Genomic DNA, 11,289 nt, shown 5'->3' on the forward strand with positions numbered 1-11,289 from the left:
TTCAATTTTCATACATTTTGACGGTATGGGTGTGTGAGTGTATTTGGTGAAACTCCTGTGTGAAATTTGCCTAGATTTTTTTTTAAGCAAGATTGTCATCAGGCAGGCAGCTTTTAGTGTTTGCAACCTTATTACTGGCAGTAAATTTCTTTGAAAATGCCAAGTGAGGCTCACTGGGCTAATGGATTTATCCACTATGATATTCTAGGAAATTATGCCATCCAACTTGCCAGAAGTTGCTTCAAGGTCAAATACTGAAATATCTAAGTAGATTACAAGAATGCCTGGAAGAATCTTTTTTGACAGTCTTGTCTATTTCTATATCACTATTCCCAACTCTGATTACATATTTCTACAATCCAATGTTCAGATATACTTTCTTTTCCACTCTTCCTACTTACAGTTGGAATCTGGCACTTATTTAAGTTTTCAGCTCACTGGATATTTCAGAAAATTTTACCCTTTGAAAGAAGCACTTCTTTGGCTCCAAAATCTAAGAAAAAATCAGGAGAATGAAATAGTAACATTTCATTTGGAAACGGCTTCCCCTAAAGCAAATGAACTCTGATCAAGAATTAGATGCTGACTTTGGACTTCCAAACTGCAGAACTGAGAAAATAAATGTTAGTTGTTTAAGCCAAAGAGAGAGAGAGAGAGAGAGAGAGAGAATTAGAATATGATCACACAGGTGCACTGAATGGGCTGAACAAACTCTGTTTTACTGACATATATCTAATGATTGGGAAGTATTAGACAATGGAAAGTACAGCTCCCACTCAGTCAAATCTTCTGAAAACATTGTCCCTCCCTGACCACTTCCTGTCCAGTTATTCACTCAAGACAGGTCTTCAATCACCTGGCCAATTATAAAGCACACCACTAGGTAGCTGTTTACTCTCTGGCTTCCTATTTACTTTGACAGACCTCTGATCTTTGGGTTCATTAAAGGGAAAAAACACCATCATGGAAAGACATTAAGTGTATAACAGAGGCCCCAACTTGAGCCTAAGTTGTGCTCAAGTATATATCAAAGTGTCCCAATAGACTGTATATACATTCCTTGAAGGCAGAGACCTTCAAGACTCATATTTTTGGAGCTACATCTCTGTCTTCATTGTCACCTTTGGGCTTATTGGTTTGACATTTCTTCTGTTTGACTTTTTTCCCTGGGGCAACATTTTTCTTTAATAAAAATTTTTTAAAAAATTGAGCATAGTTGATTTAGGGCTTCCCAGGTGGCTCAGTGGTAAAGAATCTACCTGCCAATGCAGGCGATGCAGGTTCGATTCCTGGTTGGGAAGATCCCCTGGAGGAGGAAATGGCAACCCACTCCAGTATTCTTGCCTGGGAAATCCCATGGACAGAGGAGCCTGGCGGGCTACAGTCCATAGGGTCGGTTGCAAAAGAGTCAGACACGACTTAGTGACTAAACAACAGCAACAGTTGATTTACAGTATTAAATTAGTTTCAGGCATACAATATGGTAATTCAAACTTTTTATAAATTATACTCAATTTAAAATTATTATAAAATATTGGCTATATTCTTTGTGCTGTACAATATATTCTTGAAACTTATTTTATACATAGTAGTTTTGTATCTCTTAATCCCTTACCCCTGCCCCTCCCCCTTTACCTCTCCCCATTGGTAACCACTAGTTAGCTTTCTGTATCTGTGAGTCTGTTTCTGTTTTGCTGTTCATTTGTTTCTCCAGTTGAATTCCACATCTCATTTTGGCTTTGTTTGATTCCACATGACTTCCTTGAACTCCGTAGTACATGTGTTTGTGGCACTTTGGGGAGTCAAGGAGGAAGAGTGCTAGTTGGGGGGTGGGTGGGAGGATGGGGGGCCCACAAAGTGGGGGAGATAAGAAGTCAGCAGCTTTTCAGACATATGATGATAAAGGGATTCAGAATCAGTGAGGGAAGTACTTGGGGACAAGATTGCACCTCTGCAGCCAGCATCCCCATCCCAGGAATCCTTGGATATTAGGGAGAGTGTTAGACTGTCTTTTCATTATATAAGTAATAGTGACTTATATGATTTTATATTTAGGTATTTTATGAAAGAGTAGCTTCAGATAACTGGAGAACTTGGCAGCATTTGGGTACTTGAACAGGTTTTTTTTTTTTTTTACATTGTTATTCAAATCTATTAAGAATTCCTTTGTTTTCTAGCAATTGTTTTTTATATACAGTTGTATTTGTTAAAAATCCTGGGTTGGAGTTTAACCTGGTTGAACAGGAAAATCAAAGAGGGAGACAGAGAAGCCTTTCTTTACCTCTGTGCCAAGGGAGTGTATGAGAATTTTAACACAAGATGTAGCCCTGGCTTTGATTCAGGAAAATACCAGAGAAGGCTATAATTGAGTTCCTATAAAGAAATAAGTTCTTTAATTCAGTATCATCTTTTATTTACCAAGAAAAGCATGCCATTGCAGTGTGCCAGGAAAGTAGAATTCTATCATGTTTACCTTGAAGTGCTGGGTGTAATGAAGTCATTGGCAAGTGCTATTCATTTTTTAAAGGCAAGCAAGAGAAAAATAATAAAACTCAAACCTCTACATTTCTATTGATCACAGGATGCAGATCTTATTCATTGTCTCTTTATCTATCAAGAAATGGGAACATACAGTTTTAAAAAGTGCTAAAACTTTGATCCCATTTTCTTCTCTTCCTCTCTGGTAAATTCTCTGAGTATTTGAAAAGGTGGAAAGATTAGAGAAAACTTTTCTTTTGATGTCTAGACTCTATTTGGTTAGAATCATAGCAAACATGTCTTGTTTTTAAAGAAGTAGTGCAGAGTACAGTGTCAATGCTGGGATAAAGTATACAATGAGAATATGAAAGTGTTACATAGAGTCTTCAGACAGTAACACTTGGAGTTCGTAATAAATTTGGGGAAAACACATTTATTGAGTTAAGCAGTAAATGATAAGAACTAGATTTAACTGTGATCTGTAACATGTTCAATGAAACAATAAATATGCTTGTAAAATGAAATGGTTTAATTCTGAATAATTTCTCAATATGTTACAGTTATGTGGATTTCTGTGCAGGAAGAAATACTAGTCCAAAACATAACCTGGTAGTAAACTAAATATGAGAAATCATAAAGTTTTTATATCTATTGATTCTTTATTTTCAAAGTGGAAGAGATGTTGTGTCTGCTCTTAGGTAATGTTTGGTCATTGTTATCAGAAAGGCTTGCTTTGGGGTCCAGAGGAAAAAGAGATGCCTGCATTTACATTGTTCAGCCATTGTGTTTCACAGCGGCTTCAGGGAGGAAATAATAATTCCTGTGACAATCTGGTAGTTTCTTGTCTACGTAAGTCTAAGTAGTTTGGAGGGGGATGCTATGTGTCAGTCGCCATTTTGCGTTTAGGAGATTCAGTGATTCAAACACCTATATATTCAAAGGAAAAGAGCAGAAACAGAAACTCAATTATTGAAACTCTATGTGCTGAAAATCAAAGTGTATGTGTGCACTGTGTATTAGTCGCTCAGTCGTGTCTGATTCTTTGTGACCCCACAGACTGTGGCCGGCTAGGCTTCTCTGTCTATGGGATTCTCCAGGCAAGAATACTGGAGCGAATTGACATTCCCTTCTCCAGAGGAACTTCCCAACCCAGGGATCGAACCCTGGTCTCCTGCATCGCAGGCAGGTTCTTTACCATTTGAGCTACAAGGAAGTCCTGAAAATCAAAGGCCCACATAGAATTAGAAATATAATTTTTCCTCTTTTCATAAAAAAGGGGTATGTGATACAATTTATTAAAATGAACTATAAAATGCCTTCAAGGAATTGAGGGTGGTGGTTAGCTTTTTTGACAGGAAAATTATTTTTATATCTATATTATGGTGTCAGGTTATCTTTCATTTGGAGGATTTTGTAATTTTGCATTGATCAAGAGACTGTTACTTATTTTCAAAACTAAGTATGCAAATTATGATTAAATTCCATAGGATTTAATCTTTTGAATATCATTTTAAAAATAGGAATTATGGTACACTGAGATGATAATTAACTCATTATGAATAATTTATTTTATACCTTGAAACTCTGGGCAGAGCAAAGTTGATGTTACCTAAATTTTCAAGCAGATACCAGTCAAGATAGCAGTAAGTTCAAGTCTTATGTGTAGTATTGCATATTAAGTGAGAAACCTCATTACAGAAGTCCAGCATTTAATGTTTCTTATTTTATAATATTCATGCTAAAAATTCCCAGCTTGGGATGCTGAAAGAATTATAATGTCCAAACAGTGTTTTTATAGTAAACATATTTTAATTATTTTAGCTCTCCTGAAAAAAAGGTAACCAAATCAACTTTCACTATTGGAACTTTCATATTTTAAAAGTTTGTGGCATTTATAATTAATCTTCTTTAAGCTGGTGAGTGAATATAACCATCTTCTGATTACAGATTTCAAATAATGGAGGCCATTAGACATAATAGGATTTGTCACGATCAAACGGCATGTCATTTGTAGATTATGTTAAATTCTGATGTCAAGGAGGAACATATTGGTCTACTGTTTTTCTATTTATTTATTTTATCCTCATGCATTTTGTTTAACTATTTAGCACTTACTATGTGTCTGACAATACTCTAAGTGTTTACAGTGACCCTATGAGGCAAGCACTATTGCGATCCTCATTTTATTGAAGAAGAATGTGGTTTAGTAAAAATAGTATGAATTTTAGCAAGAAACAGACTTGAATTAAATTCTGAATCAACCACTTACTAACAATGTGTGTGTGTGTGTGCTAGTCACTCAGTCGTTTCCAACTCTATGCAACCCCATGGACTGTAGCCCACCAGGCTCCTCTGTCCATGGAATTCTCCAGGTGAGAATACTGGAGTGGGATGCTATGCCCTACTCCAGGGGATCTTCCTGACCCAGGGATCGAACCCAGGTCTCTTGCATTGCAAACAGACTCTTTACCGTCTGAGCTACCAGGGAACAACTAACAAGGTAGCCATGGGTATTTAATATGTGCTTATGTCTCTAAGCCTCAATTTCCTTCATACAAAATGAGGGAAGATACTTAGTACTTTCCGGGCTTACTGTGAACATTAAATCAAAATATTGGAAAGCAGCTAGCAGTTTCTGGTACATCATAACTTCTCAGTACAGATTAATTTTCTTCCCATTCACTTCAGTCTTGTGTTAGTCAGGACTCTTAGTTACAAGTGATGGAAACCCTCATCAAACAGGATCTTAAAAAAAAAGAATATGTTTGTTCATTTAACTGGGAAATTCAAGGTGTTTCACCAATGCCATTAGAATGTCTTTCTCTTGGTAGTGCTCTTCACTGTTTTGGCTTATTTTAAGGCAGACTATCAATCCAATCCCTTTATTGATAAAATTTTAATTTGCTTTTTGCCAGTTTGCATCTGGTCAGTTTCATGGTCTGGTAACCAAAGGCACCAGAGTCATAGACCTTAAGTCTGGGCCTCTTAATTTCTGCCTTTTAAAAACATATTTTAAAAATATTTATCTACCTGCAGTTCAAGAGACCCAGGCTCAATCCCTGGGTTGGGAAGATTCCCTGGAGGAGGCATGGCAACCCACTCCAGTATTCTTGCCTGGAGAATCCCATGGACAGAGGAGCCTGGTGGGCTACAGTCCATGGAGTTGCAAAGAGTTGAATGTGACTGAGTGACTAACACTTTATTCATTTGGCTGTGCCAGTCTTAGTTGTGGCACACAGGATCTTTGATCTTGGTTGCAGCATGTGGGATCTAGTTCTCTGACCAGGGATTAAACCTGGCCCCCTGTTATTTCAAGTGTGGAGTCTTAACCACTGAACCACCAAAGAAATCCTAGAATTTCTGCCTTTATGCAACCAACCAAGATGCTCTACCCATTGACACAACCCTAAGTTAAATAGCATCTTGCTCTTTCTTGGGAGAAGTTAAAGTAGGTTAGGGTATGATGGAGCTAATCTGCCCCTTGCCCAAGGCAGAATCCTAATAGTTCCTTAAAATGCAAGTAATTGTGTCCTCTGTCACACAGGAAATGCACAGGATAAGGTCTTTAGTAGGCAACTAGGAGATCTATACTGGTCTTATCTCCTGATATATCTGCTGTTCCCCAAAACTTGTTCACATAAGTTTAATTTGAAGCAGAGTATACATACAGTACTTCCAACCTGGTAAGATTCATGATTATCTATCTGTCATTCATTTTGTATTTCTAGCCACAAGCAGAAAGTATATTTTCTTCCCTATCCACTATCACACATAAAAACATGGACCATACTTTTTATCCTCCTTGAATAGGCACCTATCCAAGGACAAAGGCAGTAGACAATGAAATCCAGTATCCTGAAGTATTTATATCAAGTCCCTAAAGTTTGGTAAGCTCAAGTCCTAAGATTCAACAGGGGTAGTTTAATAAACTACTGCAAAAACTACTGTCAATTTCATGGCTGGAGGCAGGAGAATCAACTGTCCCACATTTCAATTGCAAACAGCCAGTTCCATGTTTGGGATCTGTAATTTTCTAATATCACTCTTCTAGATATCAATGTCAATTTTATGAAATATCCCTTTGGACCATGACAGAGATTTGGCCGCTATTGGTCCCTTTAACAATCTTTGCTGAAATATCAGCAAGGTGATTTCCCTTAGCAGCTTCCAGAGTCAAGTACAGAATGCCCACAAAGCTTAAAAAAAAGAACTTAAGTGGCAGATAAAAGTAGTGCATTCAATAATTCCTGAACATAGAGGCCATTTTAAATTTTATTTCCACTGGAAGTAAAGAAGACATGTTGTTTCAACAACATTTCAAAATCATGAGCTACTCTAAAATCTTATCTGCTATCAGTATAAATATTGGCAGTTTTGTCCTTGGCTAAAATGCAAGCCTATGTAAGAGCTTATAATTCAGCCTGTTGTGCCAAAGTAATCATAGGTAAAGGTGTTGCTTCAACAACTTCAAAAGAATTTGTAATACCACATCCAGCACAGTATTTGTTATGGTCACCATTTAAATAAGAATCATCAGTGAACAATGAGAGGTCAACATTACCCAGTGGAATTTCCTATGAATCATTACGAGGAGTCAGGAGATGGTCTGTCAGCCTTAAGCAGTCCTGAGGGACTTCATTGGTGACAGAGAGAAGATCAGCCAAGTTAAGGTTCAGTTCAGTTCAGTCGCTCAGTCGTGTCCAACTCGTTTTGACTCCATGAATCGCAGCACACCAGGCCTCCCTGTCCATTACCAGCTCCCAGAGTTTACCCAAACTCATGTCCATCGAGTTGGTGATGCCATCCAGCCATCTCATCCTTTGTCATTCCCTTCTCCTCCTGCCCCCAATCCTTCCCAGCATCAGGAACTTTTCCAATGAGTCAACTCTTCGCATGAGGTGGCCAAAATATTGAAGTTTCAGCTTCAGCATCAGTCCTTACAATGAACACCCAGGACTGATCTCCTTTAGGGTGGACTGGTTGGATTTCCTTGCAGTCCAAGGGATTCTCAAGAGTCTTCTCCAACACCACAGTTCAATAGCATCAATTCTTCGGTGCTCAGCTTTCTTTATAGTCCAACTCTCACATCCATACATGACTACCGGAAAAACCATAGCCTTGACTAGACAGACCTTTGTTGACAAAGTAATGTCTCTGTTTTTTAATATGCTGTCTAGGTTGAACATAACTTTCCTCCCAAGGAGTAAGCATCTTTTAATTTCATGGCTGCAATCACCATCTGCAGTGACCTTGGAGCCCCCAAAAATAGTCTGACACTGTTTCCACTGTTTCCCCATCTATGTCCCATGAAGTGATGGGACCAGATGTCATGATCTTAGTTTTCTGAATGTTGGGCTTTAAGCCAACTTTTTCACACTCCTCTTTCACTTTCATCAAGAGGCTTTTTATTCCTCTTCTACAACATAAAAGATTTATATGAGAAGAAATTAACAAAAGGACTTGAGAGGTGAGGTGCTGACTGAGAAATGTTGAGTGTGATGAGAATTCAGGAGAGTTCCTAATACATGAGGTATAAAAATGGTTAAAGGAGATCCCACAATGATTTTCTCAGTGGCCTTAACTGAAAGGGCAGTGGTTGTAATGGTTCTAAGGTAAGTGGGGGGCACCCCTGTACCACAAGGTGCAGTTGCTGGTTATAATACTCTATGTTTCAATGGTGGTTCTCATGTTTTGGGGTGAGTACCCCAGGGGCATTCCCTTTCCTTTCATATGCAAAAATGAAAAAGGAAATCTGATCATTGGGATGGCCAAGGGCAGGTGGATTCTTCAAATTTTCCTTAAGGCCTTGAAGGCTGTGTCATCTGGTTTTTCCCATAAAACTGGATTACAGTTGTAACTATTTATTAAAACATATAGGGGTTTGGCCATAAGAGAGAAATTTTGAATCCAATTTCATCAATAAGCAGCTAGCTAGTGACAACCTCTCAGTTGGTGCTTAGTTTTGGGAAACACAGGACACTGTCTGGATCTAGCTGTAGCCCTTATTCTGATATTCTAAATATCAAACCTGGGTTTGGAGATGCTCTATGACAACCTAGAAGGGTGGGATGGGGAGGGAAGTGGAAGGGAGGTTTGAGAGGGGGGCATATGTATACATATTGCTGATTCTTGTTGATGTATGGCAGAAAGCAATTAAATATTGTAAAGCAATTATTCTTCATTTATTAAAAAAAAAAAAAAAAAACTTGGGTCTGGGAATACTGCAGCTTTTCTTTGGTGACCTTAAGTCCCTTAAGGCTGAAAGCTTTAGCATGTGGTGGCTTTTTTCCTGTGAGGCAGCAAGTAGAGCAAAGAAGCAAATCATCTACATATTATAACAAAGCAGAACCCCTAGGGAACTTTACATCATCCAGATCAGCCTTCAGGATCTGTGAGAAATCAGGAGTTTCAGTACAACCCTGAGGCATGACTGTCTAGGCGAATTGGTTTTTTTTCCAAGTGAATGCAAGAAAGGTATATTGGCTAACTTCATCAACTGGAATACTAAAGAATGCAATGCATAAATCAATTACAGTAAAGAATTTGCTTCCAGTGGGAGTGGATGTTAGTAGCCTATGAGAGTCAGGGACAACAGGATTTGGAAGGATAACAATGTTGCTTATTGCTTGGAGGTGCTGTAGTTTTTCTCACCAGTAAATAGAGGTATTATAGGGACTAGTACAATGGATAATGAGGCCTTGAGCCTTGTAATCTTATATTGTGGACTTATGCCTTGAAGGCTTTTTACTTATAGAGTATTGATTAATTCTGGGAAAAGGTTCTATTTGAGGGCCTATTTGAATTTTTTGAGAGGTTTGCCATGAATCTTGCCAACATCAGTTAGAGATTTTGCCCATAAGGAGAGTGGTAGTTGTGACCCCATGGATTGTAGCCCGCCAGGCTCCTCTGTCCATGGGATTCTCCAGACAAGAATACTGGAGTGGATTGCCATTCACTTATCCAGAGGATCTTCCTGACCCAGGGATCAAACCCAGGTCTCCTGCATTGCAGTTGATTCTTTACTGTTTGAGCTACAGGGAAGACCTTGTACAGGAAAAGAGAGTGGTAGCTGATTCAATAGGGACAAATGATCAGTGTTTCCAGAATCAACTCTAGTGTCATCAGAGAGGAACAAGTAAAAGATGCCAAAGGGTCATTTAATTCACCTGCCTGGTTGCTTTGATGACAACTATCAATTTCTAAAATGATTTCCCCCTTTTGGGAGAAATAAATTCTGGCATGATATTTCTGTAAGAAGTCTTCGTCTAATAAAAGGACAGACATGGAAAAACTAAGGGGACAAGGGTGTGTATCTTTCAAAGAGCCTAAACAAAAGTGAATGGGGTTCACAGACAGAGACCTCTGGAGATGTATTAGAGAACCCCATTCTTTGAATTGTTTTGATACTCTGAGGGGGCTTCCAAGTTGACTCAGTGGGTAAAGAATCTGTCTGCCAATGGAGGAGACATAGTAGATATGGGTTCAATCCCTGGGTCAGGAAGATCCCCTGGAGGAGGGCATGGTAACCCACTCCAGTATTCTTACCTGGAGAATCCCATGGATAAAGGGACCTGGTGGGCTACAGTCCATAGGGTCGCAAAGAGTCTGACACGACTGAAGTGACTGAGCACAAACACGAGTACTCTGAGGCAGTGGCTGCTTTACAGTAGAGGGTTTGAGCACTTAGTGTGTGACTCTGGTGTCAGTTAGGACTGGAAGAGATTCATCCCCAATATAGGAAAATGTTTTCCCAAGCAGATTAAGAAGGAAGATTGGGAAGGGCCCTTGCAGTTCCTTGGAGAATTAGGAGGATGTTACAAAGGCTGGTTAGAGACTTGAAGGTGCCTAAATTTCTTAAATTGGTTAACAATCTATTTTCCAGTGTCCTGGCTCTTTGCAACAGTAGCAGAATCTAGAGGGGTTTCGGTTTCTTTCAGTAGCCTTCATTTGCTCAAGTTGAAGACAAGAGTTTTGGTGACAGAGAAGGGAAGGGGGTGAAATTTGAGACAAAGAAGCCAGGGAAGAAGAGTCCGAAGCTTTGGGAGTCATTTTATCTTTTATCATTTTGCCTGTTTGCCTCAGCTAATCTTAAAATGTTATTTTGCTGAGAGGCAATTTCAGCCTCAAAATACCAATCGAACTGAGAATTCCACTCAGTTCTAGGAAGGAGCCACTTTAGTTTTAGGGAAATTAAGTCCAATTCAGATTTAAGTTAATTAAATTTGAGGACTTCAAAAGTTCTCCATAATGGTCACAGATATTCTAAATTGCCCTTGGCCAGGTTGGTCCATTTACTTAGAAATGTGCATGAGGAAGGACTCAGGCTGTTGTTGTTGTTGTTTTTTAACATAAAATGGATTGAGGTCCCTGTAGGGAGGTGCCCTTAAAATACTTAAGATAACAGTGATCCCATTTCCTAGAGGTTTTTCCTCTAAAGTAAAGAGCAATTGCCCATATAATGAATCAGTGGGAAAACCAGGACCAGAATCAAGATTTTGCACTCCAAATTTATTTAAAAAAAAAAAAAAGCAATTGTCCAACAGCTTAAATGGCTTACAAGCACCACAAAGGGCTCAATTCAAATAGCTTGCAAGCCCATACCAGCTGGTCTTAGGGAGAGAGCTTAGTCCCAGAGCCAGGCCAAAGCCTGTCTCCAAAGGACTAGGCCAAAGACTAAAAAAACCAGCCCTGTTTCAGAGAAACAAGAGCTGTTCCTGAGAGGGTCAAAGGCCGGCCCGTTTCAGTCAAACAGTCTGATCCCAAAGCAGACTGAAGTATTAATACCAAATGAGCACTTGCATACAGGCAAGG

This window comes from Cervus elaphus, chromosome X (assembly GCF_910594005.1).
Source record: "Cervus elaphus chromosome X, mCerEla1.1, whole genome shotgun sequence".
NCBI classification, from domain to species: Eukaryota; Metazoa; Chordata; class Mammalia; order Artiodactyla; family Cervidae; genus Cervus; species Cervus elaphus.